The following is a 24,326-nucleotide window of genomic DNA, read 5'->3' as shown; positions in this document are numbered from 1 at the left end:
GCCAAGATATAGGCTCAGCTGCTAAGGCTTCCCTCTGCCTTCTGAATGAAAATTGAATATGTCTGGCTCACTGTGTATATAGCAGGTGCTCAGAAAAAATAAGAGTCAATTCAATAGAAATAGCTCTGGCACACTATAGTGATCAATAACGTAAGAAAAGAACTCTTAGAATGCTGAAAATTCTTTATTTGTGCAAAAGGATAATTCATCCAACGTTTCGAGCTTGTTTTTAGGTCTTTATCAAGGATAAAGTTATCTAAGATCATAAAGGGTTACAAAACCATATAAACACGTAATTAGTACATAGTACAACATAACAGTACAATATATTGCTACTTGAGAGTACAATGGGTCAAATGACCATGATGCACATACAAAAAAATTTTCCAAAGCCATAGTGAAAACATTTGTACTGAGGAAAGAAAATTTCCACATGACCTATCTGGAGAAACATTCTGGATCAAACAACCAAAAATAGTCAAGCAGGTAAATACACACCTATATGGATAACAGGATGATATGTGTTCAATTGTATAGCGTCATTGCCATTAAGGTACAAATGGAAAACTTGCAATCCTATATAGTGAAGGAAATGAACACATATCATATCAAAGAACACAGGAACATGGGTGTGAGAAAAACCTCAATGTTTATACTTTGTTCTTTATAATGGTGTGAACATGTATATGTCTCAGTACCTTATGAACTTGAGAATTCTAGTGAGTAGATGATGAAAGCCTATTCCAGAACTGGAATCGGTAAATAATTGTAGGTGGAATCTAAATGAAAAGATGGTACAAGTGTTATCATGACACGTGGGCTATAACACAATGGACCGTGTGACAAAGAAGAAAGGAGAGAAAGAAGAGGAAGAAAATGGAACTACCTGTAACATTACGTGATAGTCACTGGTAAGTATCACTTGACAATTCAGGTGAAAAAGGATTCCTTTATTAAAGGGTTCTCAGTCGCCTCAGGATCATGAAATACTAGGGTAAATGATATGAGAATGGGTAAGAAGCACCACTAAAGGAAATATGAGATGCAGGACATATATCTATAAACCCCTGAACTACATGATAGAAATAAAAAGAAGAAAAAAGAAAAAAAAGAAGAAAGAAGAAGAACACATAGAATGCGGAAAGAGAATGGGTACAACTACCTGAGTTACTGCAGGGAGGCCCCTGGTAGGTATTGTGAGGGTTAGTGGAATTCCTTCACTGAAGGGTTCTCAGTTGCCTCAGGTTCGTGAAAAATGCTATAGACAAATAATGCCTGGAGAAAAGGGGTTCATATACAGCGAATAATGGTAATACAAGGTACATGTGTCCCATGTAATAGTATAAATATATATATATTGTACTAAGCTCTACACCAGAAATAGAAAGTAGTCCCTCTGCCTTCTGTCTAGGTGCCCTGAGTTATGTCCTGTAAACTGTCACAGTGACCTAGACACACATGTGTAGTAGGGGAATATCCCTGCTGAGATGCCAGTGCTAGAGCACTCGTTTGCTGTGGAGTTGAACGCTATGTGAGCAGTTCTTACCTTCAATGAGCAGAAGTCTCTTTTTTCAGATTTCAATATCTCTGTGGGTATCTGGCAGAAATATGGAATACTCTTTACTGCTAAGACCCTGTACACCACTCCCACTAAAGGGGGCTTTACACGCTGCGACATCGCTAATGCGGAGTCGTTGGGGTCACGGAATTTGTGACGCACATCCGGCCGCATTAGCGATGTTGCTGCGTGTGATACCGATGAGCGATTTTGCATCGTTGCAAAAACGTGCAAAATCGCTCATCGGTGACATGGGTCTCCATTCTCGATTATCGTTACTGCAGCAGTAACGATGTAGTTCGTCGCTCCTGCGGTAGCACACATCGCTCCGTGTGACACCGCAGAAACGAGGAACCTCTCCTTACCTGCCTCCCAGCCGCTATGAGGAAGGAAGGAGGTGGGCGGGATGTTCCGGCCACTCATCTCCGCCCCTCCGCTGCTATTGGGCGGTCGCTCAGTGACGTCGCTGTGACGCCGCACGGACCGCCCCCTTAGAAAGGAGGCGGTTCGCCGGACACAGCGACGTCGCCGGGCAGGTAAGTATGTGTGACGGGTCTGGTCGGTGTTGTGCGGCATGGGCAGCGATTTGCCCGTGTCGCGCAACAGATGGGGGCGGGTACCCACACTAGCGATATCGGGACCGATATCGCAGTGTGTAAAGTAGCCTTTAGTCACATGACCAAGACTGTATCTGTGTCCCTACAACACACTTGAGACAAATGTGTGTGTGAGCCTGCATTGTGGGGTATATATAATATATTATAGAGCTGGGAAGGATCATTCTAAGCAGTGAGCTGTTCCAGTATTTGTAGGAAAATACCCAGTAGAAGCATCAAACACAGCACCAATACCTCCCATCAGTATTCCACCACAGTGCCATGTAACCCATGCCCTACACTCCCATCTACACCAATACTATACAGGCACAAACTAGTATATCTGACTAAAAGCCCCCAAAATATGAAGAACGGCCTATAGTTGAGTGTGGATATAAAATCTATGTGAGCAGAGCTAGAATAGAAATCACTGATCGCATTGAAGTCATTCTGACCATAAATCACCATGATATCAAGGTGAGGAGTTGTGTGTTACTGCTGGGAGGAAAGGGTTAACAGTGGAATATTAAGGTGCATTTCTGTGTGCAGTGTTACTAGTCAATGTAACAATTCAGTATGAGCTGCTCTTGGTGCCGGGGGAGGGAGATGCTCTCCTGAGCAAGATAGATGGGGAATGAACATGATATCTATATAGTGTAAGGCAGGGGGTCTCAAACCAGGTGATCATGTCTGATCAACTGGTTACATTATGTCTGATTACCTTGTCTAACAGTTTTTTCTCCCCTTTCTTTACCTTCCAGGTTCCCATAGTCACGTGAAATATCCCTGTTGCACTTGATTACGGCTCACTATTCACTATAGGATGTCTTATATCTAACATCACACTCTCACCCATCAGCACTCTATAGGTTTGTATAAGGTATGCGCTTACACATCCGGTCCTCCATAGGTATTTCCACTTATGTAACACTATCCCTATGATCACTCATAACTCATACCCTTGTAGTCAATTACAGCCTCCTCTCTCCCCCCCTCCCCTTCTCCCTTTCCATCTATAATTTTGCCAGTACAATATTAGTTTACATTAGGCACACACTCACATATTCCTTTCCTTAGTGATTTATTGTAATTCACATTCACATACAATTCTCTATGCCTGCCCCATTACTACATTCATACCTACTTGACCCTATCCTGATACCCCTTGTCTCACCTTGTTGGTCCCTACACCTGTTATCATGTCCTTTCCTGTGTCTGTCTTGTCACACAACACATTTTAGCATATAACTTGTGCTCCTTATTACCTGTCCTGCCTATTAGAATTATGTCCATTATGTCCATGCATGGCCCAATGAATCAAGTCTGTACTTCATATTCATGGTTTAAGCCTTTGGGTTCCAATGTGCCCAGAGTATATATCCAGAAAGATTCCCTTTCTTTGAGCTTCCTAATTCTATTGCCTCCTCTGCGTATGGCTTGGACATGTTCGATGACTTGGAATGTTAATTGGATCACTGTGTGATTATGCGTCACAAAATGGTGTGGGACTGGTAATAGAATCTGCTTACAATGTATTGTTGACTTGTGTTTAGCTCAAAGAAAGAGAATCTTTCTGGATATGTACTCTGGGCACATTAGAACCCAAGGGCTTAAACCGTGAATATGAAGTAAAGACTTGATTCATTGGGCCGTGCACCATGTCACCAAGTGTCCAATTGCATTGTCCAATGGCTCACAATGGTTATGCGTTTTCATTGGATGGATAATCGAAGCCATGTTTTTTTCCTTTCTGTTGGGTTTGTTGTGTGAGTAGCCTATAGGATTAAGTTGGTTACCGCAGGCAGTGGATTTAACTTCCTGTCTTTGGTCCAGTGGTAGATGGATTGTCTGGTCTATGAGCTGTTATTGGTTTGAATGCAGGTGAATGCCCATGGGCTGCTTATGACTGTGTAAAATAGTATTGATTCATGATGGACTACATGTAGATATCTTCAGTCTTTCTATCCACATCATTTAAATGAACATTATCCATGCAGCTTGAAATCCATCCAATAAGAGAAGCAACCTTGTACAACCAATCTGATAAGGGCACAGTATATCCTAAGGGAAGGTTATGGCGGATGCAGGAAGATGCGCACTACACCCTACCATGCTCAAACCAATGGTTATCAACCTGTTCAGGACTTTACCCCATATTCCAGATGTGGCCTTACAAGTGATTTATAGAGGGTTAACAATACGTTGGGATCACCGGATCTAATCTCCCTTTTTATACACCCTAAAATCTTGTTTGCTTTAGAATAAACAATAACATCATAAAGGTATAAGATGACGCCATTATTAGCGTCACCATACCGCTACTCTGCCTTCTAAAACGGTCTCTGCTCAAAACCAAACATGATGCATTGCAGGCGGAGCGCGATGAGTTGCAGCAAGAAACAGTAGTGGGTGTGGGTGATAACACACAGCCCAGCCTCGTCTCATCACAACGTGCAGTGGAGGACTATGACGAGGAGGAGGATGAAGACATGGAGCAAATCTCCGGCCAAATTGAGGATATGACATGCACACCAGTCATATCCTCGGTTCAGCGTGGCTGGCCAGAGGACAGGGTAGATGAGGAGGAGGAGGAGGAGGAGGAGGAGGACAGCATGTTCAGTCAACGTGTTGGTCAGGCTACTGAAGTCCTGGCTGTTAAGAGTCTGGCGCACATGGCTGACTTTATGGTAAGCTGCCTGTCTCGTGACCCTCGCGTTAAGAACATCTTGGCCGACAATCATTACTGGTTGGTAACACTGTTAGACCCACGCTACAAGGAGAACTTTATGTCTCTTATTCCCGAGGCGGAGAGGTCAACCAAAATGCAGCAGTTCCGGAAGGCCATAGTCACGGAAGTAGGCAAAGCATTCCCCTCACAAAACGCTAGCGGCATAGGTCAGGAATCAGTGGACAACCAAGGCGTACAGCCGAGAGAGGCACAAGTCCAATCCGCCAGAGGTAGGGGAACAGTCTTTAAGATGTGGGACAGTTTTCTCAGCCCCTCACGTACCACAGCCCCTGAGGTGCGGGGTAGTGCCACAAGAAATCCTAAGTTTGCCCAGATGCTCAAGGAGTACCTTGCAGATCGAACAACTGTACTCCGACATTCCTCTGTGCCTTACAATTATTGGGTATCCAAGGTGGACACGTGGCATGAATTGGCTCTCTACGCCTTGGAAGTCCTGGCCTGCCCTGCCGCTAGCGTTTTGTCAGAGCGTGTTTTTAGTGCCGCAGGTGGAATCATTACAGATAAACGCACCCGCCTGTCAACTGAAAATGCTGACAGGCTGACTCTGATCAAGATGAACAAGGGTTGGATTGGGCCAGACTTCACCACACCACCAGCAAATGAGAGCGGAATTTAAAGTTTGTAACGGGAATTTGCCATGTACCTCCAGTCACCCATGGGTACACACTTCTGGACTTTGGATAATCGCTGGACTGCTCCTCCTTCTCCTCATGCGCCACCATGATGACCGTTACAAGAGTTAGGCCTTTGTTTCAGGTATACCCCCAGTGGTAATTTTTTTCGCCCATTCTTTGCAGAATGGACATTACAACGACAGGAGACCCGCTCCTTTGCAATGGGAACAATGTTTTGAGGCCCTCATGCACGTCTCTATGCAGGGACAACGTGGAGCCTCCCAATTTTTGGCTGCCCTGCCAAAGGGCTATACTATAATACACCCACTTCCTGACAATGGACACTTAATGTTTTGAGGCCCTCATGCACGTCCCTATCCAGGGACAACGTGGAGCCTCCCAATTTTTGGCTGCCCTGCCAAAGGGCTATACTACAAAAGACCCACTTCCTGACAATGGACACTTAATGTTTTGAGGCCCTCATGCACGTCTCTATCCAGGGACAACGTGGAGCCTCCCAATTTTTGGCTGCCCTGCCTAAGGGCTATACTATAATACACCCACTTCCTGACAATGGACACTTAATGTTTTGAGGCCCTCATGCACGTCTCTATCCAGGGACAACGTGGAGCCTCCCAATTTTTGGCTGCCCTGCCAAAGGGCTATACTACAAAAGACCCACTTCCTGACAATGGACACTTAATGTTTTGAGGCCCTCATGCACGTCTCTATCCAGGGACAACGTGGAGCCTCCCAATTTTTGGCTGCCCTGCCTAAGGGCTATACTATAATACACCCACTTCCTGACAATGGACACTTAATGTTTTGAGGCCCTCATGCACGTCTCTATCCAGGGACAACGTGGAGCCTCCCAATTTTTGGCTGCCCTGCCAAAGGGCTATACTATAATACACCCACTTCCTGACAATGGACACTTAATGTTTTGAGGCCCTCATGCACGTCTCTATCCAGGGACAACGTGGAGCCTCCCAATTTTTGGCTGCCCTGCCAAAGGGCTATACTACAAAAGACCCACTTCCTTCCAATGGGCACTTCAGGTTTACAGGCCCTCATGCACGTCTCTATCCAGGGACAACGTGGAGCCTCCCAATTTTTGGCTGCCCTGCCTAAGGGCTATACTATAATACACCCACTTCCTGACAATGGACACTTAATGTTTTGAGGCCCTCATGCATGTCTCTATCCAGGGACAACGTGGAGCCTCCCAATTTTTGGCTGCCCTGCCAAAGGGCTATACTACAAAAGACCCACTTCCTTCCAATGGGCACTTCAGGTTTACAGGCCCTCATGCACGTCTCTATCCAGGGACAACGTGGAGCCTCCCAATTTTTGGCTGCCCTGCCAAAGGGCTATACTACAAAAGACCCACTTCCTTCCAATGGGCACTTCAGGTTTACAGGCCCTCATGCACGTCTCTATCCAGGGACAACGTAGAGCCTCCCAATTTTTGGCTGCCCTGCCTAAGGGCTATACTATAATACACCCACTTCCTGACACTGGACACTTAATGTTTTGAGGCCCTCATGCACGTCTCTATCCAGGGACAACGTGGAGCCTCCCAATTTTTGGCTGCCCTGCCTAAGGGCTATACTACAATAGACCCACTTCCTTACAATGGGCACTTCAGGTTTACAGGCCATCATGCACGTCTGTATGCAGGGGCATTGGTGAACCTCACAATTTTGGACTGCCCTGGCAAAGGAAAATACTACAAAGACTCAGTTCCTCAAAATGGGCACATTAGACTCAGAGGCCTTTATGTACGTCTCTTCTCAGGGACATCGGAGTGCCACACAATGTTTTACGTAAAATCTTTCATGTATTGATCTCAAAAAGTAACATACATTAGCTCTATCTCACTATTGGGTATGTGCCCTTAACATTTCCGCTATGAAAAATCATTTTGGTGTCATTTTGGAAGGTTTTCTGGTGAGTCCGTAAAAATGGCGTAAAACGTGGACAAAATTATTCACAGCTGTGACTTTTGAGTGATAAATGCTTCAAGGGGTCTTCCCCATGCTGTTGCCATGTCATTTGAGCACTCTTCGGAGACTTTTGTGCCATTTTTAGGGTTTCTACATGCTGCCGGTGGTCATTTCACAAAAATACTCGGGTCTCCCATAGGATAACATTGGGCTCGGTGCTCGGGCCGAGTACACGAGTATCTTGGGAGGCTCGGCCCGAGCTTCGAGCACCCGAGCTTTTTAGTACTCGCTCATCACTACTAATAAACCTAAAAAATAAAAATAAATTGAATAAAAATCATGAATGTTGTGTTATAACAGGAAATTCGGTGTAAGAATGAATATCCGGGATGAGAGTTCAGCGAATGAGTTATAGAAATTGTTACAAAAAGGAGTGTGTACGGTTTATGCGTAAATTTTCAGAATGCGTACATGAAAATTATATGTATGTGAGAATGTCCCCCATGCTTTGTAAAAAGTTATTTATGAAAATGTAAATAAAATATATAAAAATGCCTAATTATTTATAATTTATGAGAAAGATATATATGTATGGAAGAATGTTATAAGGTGTCCAAGAACCATAAAGAAAAAGGGTGCATATATAATGTTAGAGGTCTAGAGTTCCACCAGGCTATATCACCCCTAAAGAAATAGAAAGAAGACCTTACTACCTGTGTACCCCAAAAAAAGCTATATTTCTTAGCCAGGATTATGGTGGAGATATGCACAAGTGAAATAAGAATATAAAGTAATACAATAAGATTATAAAACCAATATGTGTGCATTCATGCACCACCCGGTACGCTACCCTTGCCAAATTGTTCACTCTAGATCCCCACACGATCCATGAAGCCGTTCCCCCGGTCACACCGCCTGCTGCCGGTTCCCACTCATCCCTGGGGGAGTTAGGCGAGTGGTATCGAGAGCTACATGTCGGCACTGATGATACCCCCATACACCACAAGGAAGGGGTATACCGGGTGGTACAGGAGTATGAGCGGGTTTTTAGCAAGCACCCTCTAGATTTTGGGCAGATTAAAGGGGTTCAACACCACATCCCTACCGGTACACACTCCCCTATTAAAGAGAGATACAGGCCTATTCCCCCTGCGCACTACCAATGCGCCAAAGACATGTTGAGGAACATGAAGGAGGCAGAGGTTATTAGGGACAGCTGTAGTCCCTGGGCCGCTCCGTTGGTGCTGGTTAAGAAGAAGGATGGCACCATGCGGATGTGTGTGGATTACCGGAAGATTAACCAGATAACGCATAAGGATGCTTACCCTCTGCCCCGCATCAAAGAGTCCCTGGCCTCGCTGAGAACCGCTAACTACTTCTCCACCCTTGACCTCACCAGCGGGTACTGGCAGGTGGCCGTGGCACCGGAAGACCGAGAGAAGACTGCCTATGGGACCGTTTTGCTGTACTTGGATGATGTGATTGTGTACTCACAGACGTATGAAGCCCACCTGGAGCACCTAGCCGAGGTGTTCGCGTCCCTTGCCAAGTATGGGATGAAGTTGAAGCCCTCAAAGTGTCATCTGCTGAAACCCAGAGTGCAGTACCTAGGACATGTGGTTGGTGCGGAAGGTGTCGCCCCCAACCCCGAGAAGATCACCGCCATCCAAGACTGGCCGAGACCGACCACAGTGAGGGAAGTGAGGCAGTTTCTGGGCCTGGTGGGATATTACCGTCGCTTCATTAAGGGGTACACAAAGATGGCTGCCCCCATGCAAGACCTCCTCGTAGGACAGACCAAGGGTGGTAGATCCCTAGTAGCCCCATTGGTGTGGGAAGAAAAGCATGAGGAATCCTTCCGCCAGCTGAGAACAGCCCTGACCGGAGAGGAAATCCTAGCGTACCCTGACTACAGCCGCCCATTCATCCTCTACACCGACGCCAGCAATGTGGGCTTGGGGGCTGTTCTATCCCAGGTCCAAGACAGAAGGGAAAAGGTAATAGCTTATGCTAGCCGAAAACTCCGACCGACTGAGAGGAACCCTGAGAACTACATCTCCTTCAAGCTTGAGCTCTTGGCACTGGTGTGGGCTATCACCGAGCGTTTCCGCCATTACCTGGCAGCAGCCAAGTTCACCGCGTACACAGACAATAACCTGCTGACCCATCTAGATACGGCCAAGCTGGGCGCGTTGGAGCAGCGGTGGGTGACCAGGTTAGCCAACTACGATTTCACCATCAAGTACCGGGCCGGCCGTACCAACGTCAATGCCAATGCACTCTCCCGGATGCCCCACCTGTCGGAAGAGGGGCCAGAGGATGATGACCTCGAAGAGATCGAGTTGCCTGCATTTCACCGGCCATTCACTGAGAAGGTGCACGTCTACCAACAACGGGTGAACCTGGATCCGCTGCCCCGACAGGACTGGCAGGAAGCTCAGGACCAGGCACCTGCTGTCCGCCTGGTCAAGACTCTAGTGGAACAGGGTTCTGCTGGGATAGACCCTGCTGCCCCTGCCGAAGCCCAACGTCTGTGGCAAGAACGGACCCGGCTATACCTACACCAGGGGAAGTTGTATCGCGAGCTGATTAATCCAAAGACTCACGAGAAGATCCGCCAGCTGGTGATTCCCCAGGCTAAAGTGCCCACCGTCCTGCAAGCATACCATGATGGTGCAGTGCACTTCGGGTGGAAGAAGCTAGAGATGTTGTTAAGAGAGCGGTTCTATTGGAGTGGAATGCGGGAATCTGTGGAGGCCTGGTGCCGAGAATGTGGCCCTTGCGCATTGAGAAGGAAGGACGAGGCCAGCCAGAAGGCACCCCTACACCCGATCATTACACACCAACCGCTGGAGCTGGTTCCCCTTGACCATGTAAAGCTCACCCCCAGCCGAAGTGGGTACACCTACGCTCTGACCATCGTAGACCACTACTCGAGGTTCCTGGTGGTTGTCCCAGTTAAGGACTTAACCGGCCGCACCGCTGCTAAGGCTTTCCAGGCTTATTTCTGTTGACCGCATTGGTACCCGGAGAGGGTGCTTACCGACCAGGGTCCGGCCTTTGAAGCAGAGGTATTCCAGGAATTCTGCCAGTTGTACGGCTGCAAGAAAATCCGGACCACGCCTTACCACGCCCAAACCAATGGCATTTGTGAAAAGATGAACCACTTGGTCCTGGGCCTCCTCAAGACGTTACCACTGGAAGAGCGGAACCTGTGGCTGGAGAAGCTACCTGACCTGGTCGATATGTACAACAACATCCCTTCCAGCTCTACGAAATGCACTCCAGCATACCTGATGAGAGCTCGTCCCGGCCGGCTACCAGTGGATCTGGAAATGGGCTTGGAAGCTTCAGAAGCACTCCTGTCGACAGCTGAATGGGACACTCGGCGGAGGACACAGTACCGACAGGTCCAGGAGTATGTTGAAAAGAACTTGTGCCGGAGTCGGGGACAACAGGAGCAGTGCTTCAACAAGAAGGCGCCTGCCGGTTCCTTCCAACCTGGGGATGTAGTGCTGAAGCGGAAAAGAAGGGCCCACAAGCTGGATGATCAATGGGAAAAAACCCCGTATGTAGTCCAGCCCACAGGATGGGAGAATGGGAAGGCCTACCAGATCAGCCGTGACCAGGGGGGGACTTTGGCCACGGTTTCCCGAGACCACCTGAAGAAGTGCCCACCAGCATTGAGAGTAGCGGATGAGGCTCCAGTTCCCAGTCCAGTGGAGAAGGAAAAAGAGGTAATCCACACCATGATGGGTGATTTTCCAGCAGACTGGCCTACACAGAACGGTGCGGTGATCCTTCCAGTGATACTGTTCCCACAACCCGTGGATGAAGAAATGATGGAAACGGTTAACCGCGAGCCAGTGCCCAGGGATGTACCTGTACCCAGCTCCCCTACGCCTCCGCCTGCCCCACATGATAGCAGGGAGGAGGAACTGACTGTTCCCTCTGCCCCACTGCCTGTCACCACTGACACCGGACCCCGAAGGTCCACTCGCTCCAACCTAGGTAGACCCCCACTTAGGTACAGGGAAACTACTCTTTAAAAGGGGGGGGCTTTATGTGTTGAGTGTACCAGTTTGAAAGTTTTAAATGATAAGTAAAGATGATCAACCTCTATAAATCACTTGTAAGGCTACATCTGGAATATGGGAACCAGTTTTGGGCTCCACATTTTAAAAAGGACATTCAGAAGTTAGAGTCAGTTCAAAGGTGGGCAACTAGACTACTACAAGGAATGGAAGGCCTCCCATATGATGACAAGTTGAAAAAGTTATTAAGTGATTATTGGCTGCAATGGGGCTTTCTGGCTGGTGCCAGCCTCTCTTCTTAGCACACAGGAACCACAATCCCTACACCATGCTTCAATGGATTCTCTCATCCCAGCCCAGTAAAACTACATATTTTACACAGTCATAAGCAGCCCATGGGCATTCACCTGCATTCAAACCAATAACAGCTCATAGACCAGACAATCCATCTACCACTGGACCAAAGACAGGAAGTTAAATCCACTGCCTGCGGTAACCAACTTAATCCTATAGGCTACTCACACAACAAACCCAACAGAAAGGAAAAAAACATGGCTTCGATTATCCATCCAATGAAAACGCATAACCATAACATGTTTGGTCCAGTGGTAGATTGATTGTTTGGTCTATGAGCTGTTATGGGTTTTAATCCAGGTGAATGCCCATGGGCTGCTTATAACTGTGTGAAATATGTAGTTTTACTGGGCTGGGATGAGAGAATCCATCGAAGCATGGTGTAGGGATTGTGGTTCCTGTGTGCTAAGAAGAAAGGCTGGCACCAGCCAGAAAGCCCCATTACAGCCAATAATCAACCGCTAGCCGCTGGAACTCGTTGCTCTAGATCATGTCAAACTCACACCAAGCAGGAATAGATACATTAGCCCACCATCCCACCCAAAGAGCAACTTCTGCTGCGCAGCTGGCTTTCTAGGCAGCAGCGCTATCGTGATGTCAGCGGGGGACATTGTGACAAGCCAGTGTTCCGTCACTTCATGTTGTGCACTGTTCAAACGGAAAATACATCAACAGGCAGACTACAGAAAAGCTTACTAACAAAGGTTAGAGAGGGGCTTTCTCAGAGGGCTTTTTACAGTTTGTCTATTCCCAATTAGCCGTTTAAGTATGCTTAATGAAAGTACTAATTCTTTCATAGGCCGCCCATTCTTAGTATTTGACGTTCCTTATATTGCGGTATCAGGCTTCGCAGCAGGTTGCAAAACATTCATCACCCATGACTGTCCCCAATTGGGCTCAGAAGCTAAATGTCTATCATGACCTCTCTTTTTGAAAGTCCAAGAGCAAGCAAACTCTTCCTCCAGGAGAGGGAGCCAACAGATCACTAAAGACATCATCATTGCTCAAAGAAAACACCGAAAAACAATGGAAGCTTTAATTGGAGTGGAATCTGATAGACAGCACCTGATGCCAAGTCTGCATCTTCTAACACCTGCAGTCACTGCAGCAGCTGAATCCAATGTGTCCAAAAGGGATCTATTCTATTCAATTGCAAATGATCTAGATAAGACTGAGAATAAGATACTGCACGGGACATAGCAGAGTTGGTCAAGTTGAGTGGAGATGAGTTTGCTATTTGGCACAGCTTTTGCATCAATAAAGCAAGTAAAAGGTGTGAAAGATAAAAAAAAGGGTGAAAGTGTGAAAAGTGAATTGGCCAAATTGAGGTGCATATAAAGTTTTTGCTTTCTTTCAATTCACTAATGGGGCTCATTTGAATCAGGTGAATTGAGTTCTGCTTTTGGAAACTGGGTTAAGAAGGGGTGCACCGGTCCTGGAGGTACTGCAATACCAGGTCAATGCGTGGAGTGGACAGAGCAAGATTTTTTCCATCTCCTTGTTCTAAAAATCCATTTAATATATGGTCCCCAGAGAGGGGACGTATCAGATATTAAACTGATAAGAACAGATTTAATTTTTTTTTTTTCTGTTTATCAGTAGGACTTCAAAATAACAAAGGTGATCGCCTCCCGTTGCCTGGGAACCGTCCAGGCACAAGAGGGCTATGTGTCACCAGAAGGCGCACACACTTCCTCAAGGCCGGCAGACGTGCAATCCCAGGCACCTTCCAGTACCGACCAAGGTAGCGTCCTCCGAAACTACACTTGATCTTAGCCAAAAGGCCGAGAAGCTATAACCCGAATTGGTTACGGCCTTGAGTGGCACCCTGGCCTATACCGGACACATCTTAGGGAGAGGGAGACAAACCCACGCCTACAGAAGACATTTTGTCACCCAAGCCAACCCTTGAAAAGGCTGTTTTGCAGAGCAAAAACAAGAAGAATGATGCTTTTTGCAGCCGCCGCCCACTGCAATTAATCTGAATAACTCCTCCTCCTCCAAGCACCTCCCCTCCCCCTTGCAGTCTTTCCAATTCATGATACAAAAAGACGGACGGACAGGACAGGACAGGACAGGCTGCCTGACTTTCCGTCACTGCCACCCTTTGCCATCCTTGCCCGTAGAAAGCCCTTTCATCATCCCCAAACCCTAATCTTTTCCCTTCCCTTCCCAGCTGCGTCTCACTCCCTTTCATTAGGAAGTGAGCGCAGCCTTTTCTCCGTTCTGCACATGCGCGACGTTAAACACAAATGCGCAGGCGTGCGTTCCATTAGCCTCACTGCATTCCACTCCCATACAGGAAGTGGGCGCAGCTATTACTACGGTCGCACATAAAAGAACCCACGGCCACCACTGCACACAGCTGACTCCACCACAGGACACCCACTTCTACACCAACGCAGGTAAGACAGGATCGGCACCTCTATGCTCCCGTTACAATCAGGCTCAGTCACCATGTGATAACGCTCTCAACTCTTTAGTTGCAGGCTCCCCTTGCTTCACCTCCACTGGCTGTGCTGCCATTTCCTCTCCCACCTGGAAGGTATACTTTATTCCACTATTTTCCTGTTTCTCTCTTCCCCCTTTTCCCATAACCTACTTTTATCTGCATTTGTGGGGTATCTATATGCTATTTACATCATAGTTTTATTCATTAATATGGAAGGGAAGAGTGCCCATGAGAGTGTTGAACTGCGGAGAGCAAGAGATTAAGCTGCTCCGATTTGCCACCATTGATAAGCTGTTCTCAGTAGATACACATGCTATCCAAACAGCAGCATCCACCATTGCTTCAGCCCACCCATTCAGTGACAGCTCACCAAGTCAGCCAGAGGAGTGGTGTAAGGAATTACACGTAGGCACTGACTCCACACCTTCACATCACAAGAAGGGGGTCTACAGGCTAGTGCAAGAATACGAGCAAGTCTTCAGCAAACATCCGCTAGACTTTTGAAGAATAAAAGGGGTCAAACACTACATCCCCACAAGTGCACACCCACCCATCAAAGAGAGATATAAGCCAAAACTACCTGCACATTACCAGTGTACCAAGGACATGTTGAGCAACATGAAGGAGGCTGGGGTTATCCGTGACAGTTGTAGCCTCTGGGCAGCTCCGTTGGTCCTGTTAAAGAAGAAGGACAGCACCACTCCCCTGTATTGAGGAATAGCTAGCTGCATTGAGAACTGCAAATTATTTTTCTACCCTTGATCTCACTAGTCGCTATTGGCAAGTGTCCGTTGCTGAGGCAGACCGGGAGAAGACCGCCTTTGCCACCCCGATGGGTCTCTGCGAGTTCAAAAGCATGCCCTTCGAGCTGTGCAATTTGCCAGGAACCTTCCAGAGGCTGATGGAATGCTGCTTGGGACACCGAAACTTTGAAACGGTACTGCTATACCTTTATGATGTTATTGTTTATTCTAAAGCAAACAAGATTTTAGGGTGTATAAAAAGGGAGATTAGATCCGGTGATCCCAACGTATTGTTAACCCTCTATAAATCACTTGTAAGGCCACATCTGGAATATGGGGTAAAGTCCTGAGCAGGTTGATAACCATTGGTTTGAGCATGGTAGGGTGTAGTGCGCATCTTCCTGCATCGGTAAAAGCTGCAGAAGTCCTTGAAGATTTCCGCTTCAAAGGCAGTGCCTTGATCTGTGAGGACTCTCTCTGAGTAGCCATGAGGTCTGCATAAGTGTGCTTGGAAGACCTTCGCTGCAGTATGGGCCATTAGATCTTTGACTTGTACCACAACCATAAATCTCGAGTAGTTGTCTACCATCGTAAGTGCATACGTGAGCTCGCCTCGATATTCTGCAACAAAACTCCCTTTTTCGATTTCAGTTTCAGCAAACACTCCTCTTCCTGTAGAAAATATTTATCATTACCTAAGACAGTCATTCTAATGCATGACAATATTAAGGCAATTTAGTTAAAACTTGTTTTAACTCACCTTTAAGGGGATTGATGTATTTCATGGTCAATCCAGGTTTGTCAGTGATGGCACTGACATAATGTATGGCGTCTTTTTCGGGCGTTATCCTTTGCCTTTTCATTGTGAAAATCCAGTTGCCTATATCAAAGCAAATTCTACTACTTGTAAAGTATGCAGAAAATGAAATGTAGAACATATAACATCAACTGCTTAGGAACGCATCATAGGTTAGTACTTAAAAGGATATTGTCATGTTCTAGTCATAATGCAAGCTGGACATTTTTCATGTTACCCTGTAATCGCCGGCCTGTTCTAATGCTCACAAGCCAAGATATAGGCTCAGCTGCTAAGGCTTCCCTCTGCCTTCTGAATGAAACTTGAATATGTCTGGCTCACTGTGGATATAGCAGGTGCTCAGAAAAAATAAGAGTCAATTCAATAGAAATAGCTCTGGCACACTATAGTGATCAATAACGTAAGAAAAGAACTCTTGGAATGCTGAAAATTCTTTATTTGTGCAAAAGGATAATTCATCCAACGTTTCGACCTTGTTTTTAGGTCTTTATCAAGGATAAAGTTATCTAAGATCATAAAGGGTTACAAAACCATATAAACACGTAATTAGTACATAGTACAACATAACAGTACAATATATTGCTACTTGAGAGTACAATGGGTCAAATAACCATGATGCACACACAAAAAATTTTTCCAAAGCCATAGTGAAAACATTTGTACTGAGGAAAGAAAATTTCCACATGACCTATCTGGAGAAACATTCTGGATCAAACAACCAAAAATAGTCAAGCAGGTAAATACACACCTATATGGATAACAGGATGATATGTGTTCAATTGTATAGCGTCATTGCCATTAAGGTACAAATGGAAAACTTGCAATCCTATATAGTGAAGGAAATGAACACATATCATATCAAAGAACACAGGAACATGGGTGTGAGAAAAACCTCAATGTTTATACTTTGTTCTTTATAATGGTGTGAACATGTATATGTCTCAGTACCTTATGCACTTGAGAATTCTAGTGAGTAGATGATGAAAGCCTATTTCAGAACTGGAATCGGTAAATAATTGTAGGTGGAATCTAAATGAAAAGATGGTACAAGTGTTATCATGACACGTGGGCTATAACACAATGGACCGTGTGACAAAGAAGAAAGGAGAGAAAGAAGAGGAAGAAAATGCAACTACCTGTAACATTACGTGATAGTCACTGGTAAGTATCACTTGACAATTCAAGTGAAAAAGGATTCCTTTATTAAAGGGTTCTCAGTCGCCTCAGGATCATGAAATACTAGGGTAAATGATATGAGAATGGGTAAGAAGCACCACTAAAGGAAATATGAGATGCAGGACATATATCTATAAACCCCTGAACTACATGATAGAAATAAAAAGAAGAAAAAAGAAAAAAAAGAAGAAAGAAGAAGAACACATAGAATGCGGAAAGAGAATGGGTACAACTACCTGAGTTACTGCAGGGAGGCCCCTGGTTGGTATTGTGAGGGTTAGTGGAATTCCTTCACTGAAGGGTTCTCAGTTGCCTCAGGTTCGTGAAAAATGCTATAGACAAATAATGCCCGGAGAAAAGGGGTTCATATACAGCGAATAATGGTAATACAAGGTACATGTGTCACATGTAATAGTATATATATATATATTGTACTAAGCTCTACACCAGAAATAGAAAGTAGTCCCTCTGCCTTCTGTCTAGGTGCCCTGAGTTATGTCCTGTAAACTGTCACAGCGACCCAGACACACATGTGTAGTAGGGGAATATCCCTGCTGAGATGCCAGTGCTAGAGCACACGTTTGCTGTGGAGTTGAACGCTATGTGAGCAGTTCTTACCTTCAATGAGCAGAAGTCTCTTTTTTCAGATTTCAATATCTCTGTGGGTATCTGGCAGAAATATGGAATACTCTTTACTGCTAAGACCCTGTACACCACTCCCACTAAAGGGGGCTTTACACGCTGCGACATCGCTAATGCGGAGTCGTTGGGGTCACGGAATTTGTGACGCACATCCGGCCGCATTAGCGATGTTGCTGCGTGTGACACCGATGAGCGATTTTGCATCGTTGCAAAAACGTGCAAAATCGCTCATCGGTGACATGGGTCTCCATTCTCGATTATCGTTACTGCAGCAGTAACGATGTAGTTCGTCGCTCCTGCGGCAGCACACATTGCTCCGTGTGACACCGCAGAAACGAGGAACCTCTCCTTACCTGCCTCAAAGCCGCTATGAGGAAGGAAGGAGGTGGGCAGGATGTTCCGGCCACTCATCTCCGCCCCTCCACTGCTATTGGGCGGTCGCTCAGTGACGTTGCTGTGACGCCGCACGAACCGCCCCCTTAGAAAGGAGGCGGTTCGCCGGTCACAGCGACGTCGCCGGGCAGGTAAGTATGTGTGACTGGTTCTGTTCGGTGTTGTGCAGCATGGGCAGCAATTTGCCCGTGTCGCGCAACAGATGGGGGCGGGTACCCACACTAGCGATATCAGGACCGATATCGCAGTGTGTAAAGTAGCCTTTAGTCACATGACCAAGACTGTATCTGTGTCCCTACAACACACTTGAGACAAATGTGTGTGTGAGCCTGCATTGTGGGGTATATATAATATATTATAGAGCTGGGAAGGATCATTCTAAGCAGTGAGCTGTTCCAGTATTTGTAGGAAAATACCCAGTAGAAGCCTCAAACACAGCACCAATACCTCCCATCAGTATCCCACCACAGTGCCATGTAACCCATGCCCTACACTCCCATCTACACCAATACTATACAGGCACAAACTAGTATATCTGACTAAAAACCCCCAAAATATGAAGAACGGCCTATAGTTGAGTGTGGATATAAAATCTATGTGAGCAGAGCTAGAATAGAAATCACTGATCGCATTGAAGTCATTCTGACCATAAATCACCATGATATCAAGGTGAGGAGTTGTGTGTTACTGCTGGGAGGAAAGGGTTAACAGTGGAATATTAAGGTGCATTTCTGTGTGCAGTGTTACTAGTCAATGTACAAATTGTCTCTCCAGTAAAGGAGACAAACTCTAGCACAGCGCCACCTATTGGAAGTAGCGATCCTAAAAGTCACAAGTGGATTTTCAACAATCCATTGCAATATGACTCAGGATATATAAGCCAGATCAGAATCCCAATTTGCAGACACGGTGTTTCGGGGTGCTTGCCCCTCGTCAGTGCAAAGTATGGGGGTGTCAATGTAGTCATTGTAACAATTCAGTATGAGCTGCTCTTGGTGCCGGGGGAGGGAGATGCTCTCCTGAGCAAGATAGATGGGGAATGAACATGATATCTATATAGTGTAAGGCAGGGGGTCTCAAACTCGGCTGGGTGTATGGGCCGCACAGAGGAAAAAAATAATGTGGGGGGCTGCATTCTTTGCAGGACAAAGTGACATTTTTATTGGTACCATATATATATTTTTTTTTCACACACCTTTGGATGACTGATTTTCAACATTTTTCACTTGTTTATTATAACAAATGTGCACATTCTTTGGTTAAATCTAAAAAAAAAAAATTGATGTTAAAAAAAAGTTATGCCTTATTTTGTTTTTTTTTACAGTTTATCCCTTTCTTTTAACTAATAGTGTTACAATTATGACGCTAGCGTTTTGTGAAGGGAATGCTTTGCCTACTTCCGTGACTATGGCCTTCCAGAACTGCTGCATTTTGGCTGACCTCTCCGCCTCGGGAATAAGAGACATAAAGTTCTCCTTGTAGCGTGGGTCTAACAGTGTTACCAACCAGTAATGATTGTCGGCCAAGATGTTCTTAACGCGAGGGTCACGAGACAGGCAGCTTACCATAAAGTCATCCATGTGCGCCAGACTCTTAACAGCCATCACTTCAATATCCAGACCAACACGATGACTGAACATGCTGTCCTCCTCCTTCTCCTCCTCCTCCTCCTCATCTACCCTGTCCTCTGGCCAGCCACGCTGAACTGAGCATATGACTGGTATGCATGTCATATCCTCAATTTGGTCGGAGAGTTGCTCCATGTCTTCATCTTCCTCCTCGTCATAGTCCTCCACTGCACGTTGTGATGAGACGAGGCTGGGCTGTGTGTTATCACCCACACCCACTACTGTTTCTTGCTCCAACTCATCGTGTTCCGCCTGCAATGCATCATGTTTGGTTTTGAGCAGAGACCGTTTTAGAAGGCAGAGAAGCGGTATGGTGACGCTAATAATGGCGTCATCGCCGCTCACCATCTTGGTGGAGTCCTCAAAGTTTTGGAGGATGGTACATAGGTCGGACATCCATCTCCACTCCTCAGGTGTTATGTGTGGAGTTTGACCCATTTCCCGATGGCTTAGGTGATGCAGGTACTCAACAACTGCCCTCTTCTGCTCACATATCCTGATCAACATGTGCAGAGTTGAATTCCAATGCGTGGGGACATCACACACCAGTCTGTGAGCCGGAAGATGCAAATGACGCTGAAAGCCGGCAAGGCCGGCTGAAGCAGTAGGTGACTTTCGAAAATGTGCAGACAGGCGGCGAACTTTTACCAGCAGATCAGACAGCTCTGGGTATGAGTTTAGAAACCGCTGAACCACGAGGTTGAGCACATGGGCCACGCATGGAACATGTGTCAGCTGGCCTCGCCTCAAAGCCGCCACCAGGTTCCGGCCATTGTCACACACAACCTTTCCTGGCTTTAGGTTCAGAGGTGTGAGCCAGTGATCTGCATGCTGTTTTAGAGCTGTCCACACCTCTTCTGCATTGTGGGGTTTGTCACCTATGCAGATTAGCTGCAGCACAGCCTGTTGCCGCTTCGCCGAGGCAGTGCTGCAGTGCTTCCAGCTTGGGACTGGTGTGGAGGGTAAAGTGGATGAGGATGCGCAGGAGGAGGAGGAGGCTGAAGAGCATGACATTCCGGAGCTGTAGAGTGTGGGTGAAACCCTGACTGAGGTAGGGCCTGCAAACCTTGGTGTGGGAAGGACTTGTTCCGTTCCTCGCTCAAACTGGGTCCCAGCTGGGCTGGGCTGGGTCCCTACCCGGCTGGGTAGGGCGTTGTGGGGGGTTTGTCTATCTCCGTTTGAGGTGAGTTTGTTTAAGTTAGCCTTTTCTTTGGCGTTTTTTGGAGCCCTGCGGGTTGGGGAGTTGGTATCGCCCAGTAAGGCGTTCCCCGGGGGCTTGGATTGGGGTGACATTATGTCAGTGGAAAACGGAGTTGAATTTTGGATTAGGAAATCGAAAACTGATCAGAGAGGTGTGGGTAGACTAGTCCGTTTGGGGATGGTTGTGGCATCTGATATGTGCCCGTTCAAGTGTCTCGGGAATTTTCAACAGATCCGTCCGAAGGTGGATGGCCCCTTATTACATATATCTTTTTATCGAGATACCAATTTGTGAGTGTTTTTAGGGCATGTTTGAAGTCGTTGGGGTTAGATCCGAAGTCTTTCGGATTGGGGCAGCGACGGAGGCCTCTATATGCGGCCTACCGGAGGAGACAGTTAAGCAGATTGGTAGGTGGAAGTCGCAGCGCTTTAAGTCGTATGTACGTCCCCAGGTGGTTGTTGGCAATTGAGGGGAAAAGGGGGGGGGTATTAGGGTATTAGGGTAGCAATGGGGGGGGTGAGAGTGTGTGTTTTTTGTCAATTTGGTTTGGTGAGGCAATAAAATGGTGTCGTCTGTACATTTTGTATTGCAGAAGCACCCCCCCTTCCTTCCCTGGTCTGGATCCTTGGCCACTCTTATGTGTATTGGGGAGCCCGACGAGCGGACGCGAGATGGAACTGGAGACAGCTAGGTTTTGAGAAGGACCTGGCTCTCGTGCGATGGCTCGGTGTTCGGGGGTTAGGGTGCAGGAGGTGCATAGATACGCCCGGTTGGACAGACCTCCTGACATCTTAGTGTTGCATGCCGGGGGGAATGATTTGGGTGGGCGTCCTTTTCGAATCTTGATAAAGGACATCAAACATGATTTGTTACGGTTATGGGCGTCGTTTCCAGGTCTAACGATAGTCTGGTCAGAGATAGTAGCGAGAAAGAGTTGGCAGAAAGCGCGGTCAGTTGACAGGTTGAACAAGGCGCGGGCGAAGGTTAATAGGGCGATCTCGAAGTTTGTTAGTCGGAACGGGGGTATAGCAATACGGCATGTTGAGTTGGAAAGGACGGAAGAGGAATTTTGGTTGGCTGACGGGGTACACCTTAATGCGGTGGGAACTGACTTATGGGCTCTTGGCTTGCAGGGAGGTATTGAGAGGGCCCTTTGCTTGCGGGGGGTCTCAGGCACTTGAAGGGTTTCAAGGTGCCTTCGTTGTGGTGTTGTTTATTGGTGGGTCCTTGAAGTTGGTTTAAAATTGGTTCGGGGATTCATCCGGGTATGGATCCCCTCATTGGCAGAATTGATGGTCCCCTGGTGATTTTGGGGGGGAACCCCGACGGGGTATGTCGGGGCCCCTGGGGGTGTGGTTGGGGTTGACGGAGGATTAACCCTTATAATTTGGTGCTCCTGAGCCAGTGTGGGTAACGGCTGGGAGCAAGTTGAGGTTTTTTATTGCTCGGTTATGGGAATCACCAGGGTTTTGGTAGCTTCAAGGACCTTACCACATTGCAAATTTAATTGGTTATGTATTCTTGTTAATAAAATGGCTGCTATGGCCAAAATTATCCAAAGATAAATTTGTGTCTGTGTAATTACTTTTAAATAAGAAATGGGAATGGAGGTGTGGGGTATGAAAGGAAGACCGGAGTCAACAATTCCAGGGTCAAGCATGTTTATTTGCGTAAGCTTCGTTCCAGGGTAGAAAGGGTAAGAGTGCCTTTCAGAATTCGAAGTGGTCAGACTGTACGGACCACCAAGAACTGCAGGAGAGCTTGAACATCTTCCCATGGATTTGCGACATCCTCCCTCATCAGTTACGTAGGTAAGCAGGTTCTCAGCATTGCAGCCCATTTGTTGTCTTAAGTTAGTTAAGCGGGGTTAACTAACCTGTCAGTTCAGCCTCAGGTCTAAAGCAGAGGCCTGGACTCCACTCCTTACTCCTCACTCCACAACTCTCCTTAAAAACAACTGACTCCTTTTTCCTGCCCCGGGGTCTCCAGACCCCTAGGTGGGCGTTTCCTTCCGTCTGGTCCTGCCCACTGGTGTGCCTGTCTTTCCCTAGGGGAGGTGACTAGGGTTTTCTGGTTGGCTTTGTGTGACTTAGGTGAGGGAAGTTGTTATGCGGGGGCCTATGTGTGACTATCTGCAGTGTCAGGGCGTCACATATGTATGTGTGTATGTCTGCTAAAGGAATCCGCACCGTCATATTTACAAACACAAAATTTTGCAGACACCTCATGTGACTCAGGGAACGTTGTAGACTATGTTTTAACAGGAATATTTAACCTTTACAGTTACTCTCCAAAAAACCTGCCTCCATTAAACTGAATGGAGGTGGGAGCTGCAAGTTATTAATAGCAGCTGTGATTGGTTGCTATAGGAACAAAGGACATTCATAGTATAAGAAGCTTATGTGTGAGATAATATGATGTCAGTGGGGAGACAGATAGAGAGAGACAGACACAGACTGAGAGACAAACAGACAGAGACAGATAGGCATAGACAGACAGGGAAAGAGACAGAGACAAACAGACAGAGGCAGACAGGGAAAGAGACAGACAGAGATAGACAGGGAAAAAAGGCAGACAGACAGAGACAGAGAAAGAGACAGAGGCAGATAGGGAAACAGACAAAGACAAACATACAGAGACAGGCAGGAGAAAAGGCAGACCGACAGGGAAACAGACAGACAGGGGAAGAGACAGACAGAGAGAGACAGACAGATAGAGACAGACAAAGAAATACAGAGATAGACAGGGAAAGAGACAAACGGGGAATGAGTCAGACAGAGAGAGACAAAGAGAGACAGGCAGAGAGAGACAGGGAAAGAGACAGACAGGGGAAGAGACAGACAGAGACAGACAAAGAAATACAGAGACAGACAGGGGAAGAGACAGACAGGGGAAGAGACAGACAGGGGAAGAGACAGACAGACAGGGAAAGAGACAGACCTGGAAAAGAGACAGACCTGGAAAAGAGACAGACAGACATAGAAACAGACAGCCACAAAGAGAGAAAGACAGACAGACACAGAGAGACAGACAGAGATAGAGAGACAGAGAGACATGGATAGAGATAGAGACACACAGAGACAGACAGATGACAGAGACTGGGAGAGAGACAGACAGAAGCATAAATCCCTAACTAAAACTTAACATTTAATGATAGTTTTAAAAGGTAAAAAAACACAAATCATGTAAATAGCATGACTCTCTTCTGTGCATAGAGTCAAAATTTTGTGTTTGTAAATATGACGGTGCGGATTCCTTTAGCAGACATACACACATACATATGTGACGCCCTGACACTGCAGGTAGTCACACATAGGCCCCCGCATAACAACTTCCCTCACCTAAGTCACACAAAGCCAACCAGAAAACCCTAGTCACCTCCCCCAGGGAAAGACAGGCACACCAGTGGGCAGGACCAGACGG

The 24,326-nt window shown here is 46.6% G+C and overlaps 1 pseudogene; it reads right to left on the bottom strand.

Annotated features, from left to right (window-relative positions):
• Positions 1-13,270: 13,270 nt before the first annotated feature.
• Positions 13,271-13,476, bottom strand: LOC142262382 (U2 spliceosomal RNA; annotated as a pseudogene).
• Between the last annotated feature and the right edge of the window lie 10,850 nt (positions 13,477-24,326).

Source organism: Anomaloglossus baeobatrachus, unplaced genomic scaffold (assembly GCF_048569485.1).
Source record: "Anomaloglossus baeobatrachus isolate aAnoBae1 unplaced genomic scaffold, aAnoBae1.hap1 Scaffold_245, whole genome shotgun sequence".
NCBI classification, from domain to species: Eukaryota; Metazoa; Chordata; class Amphibia; order Anura; family Aromobatidae; genus Anomaloglossus; species Anomaloglossus baeobatrachus.
Note: the sequence above shows the minus strand (reverse complement) of the source record. Positions and strands in the feature narration are given on the sequence as shown.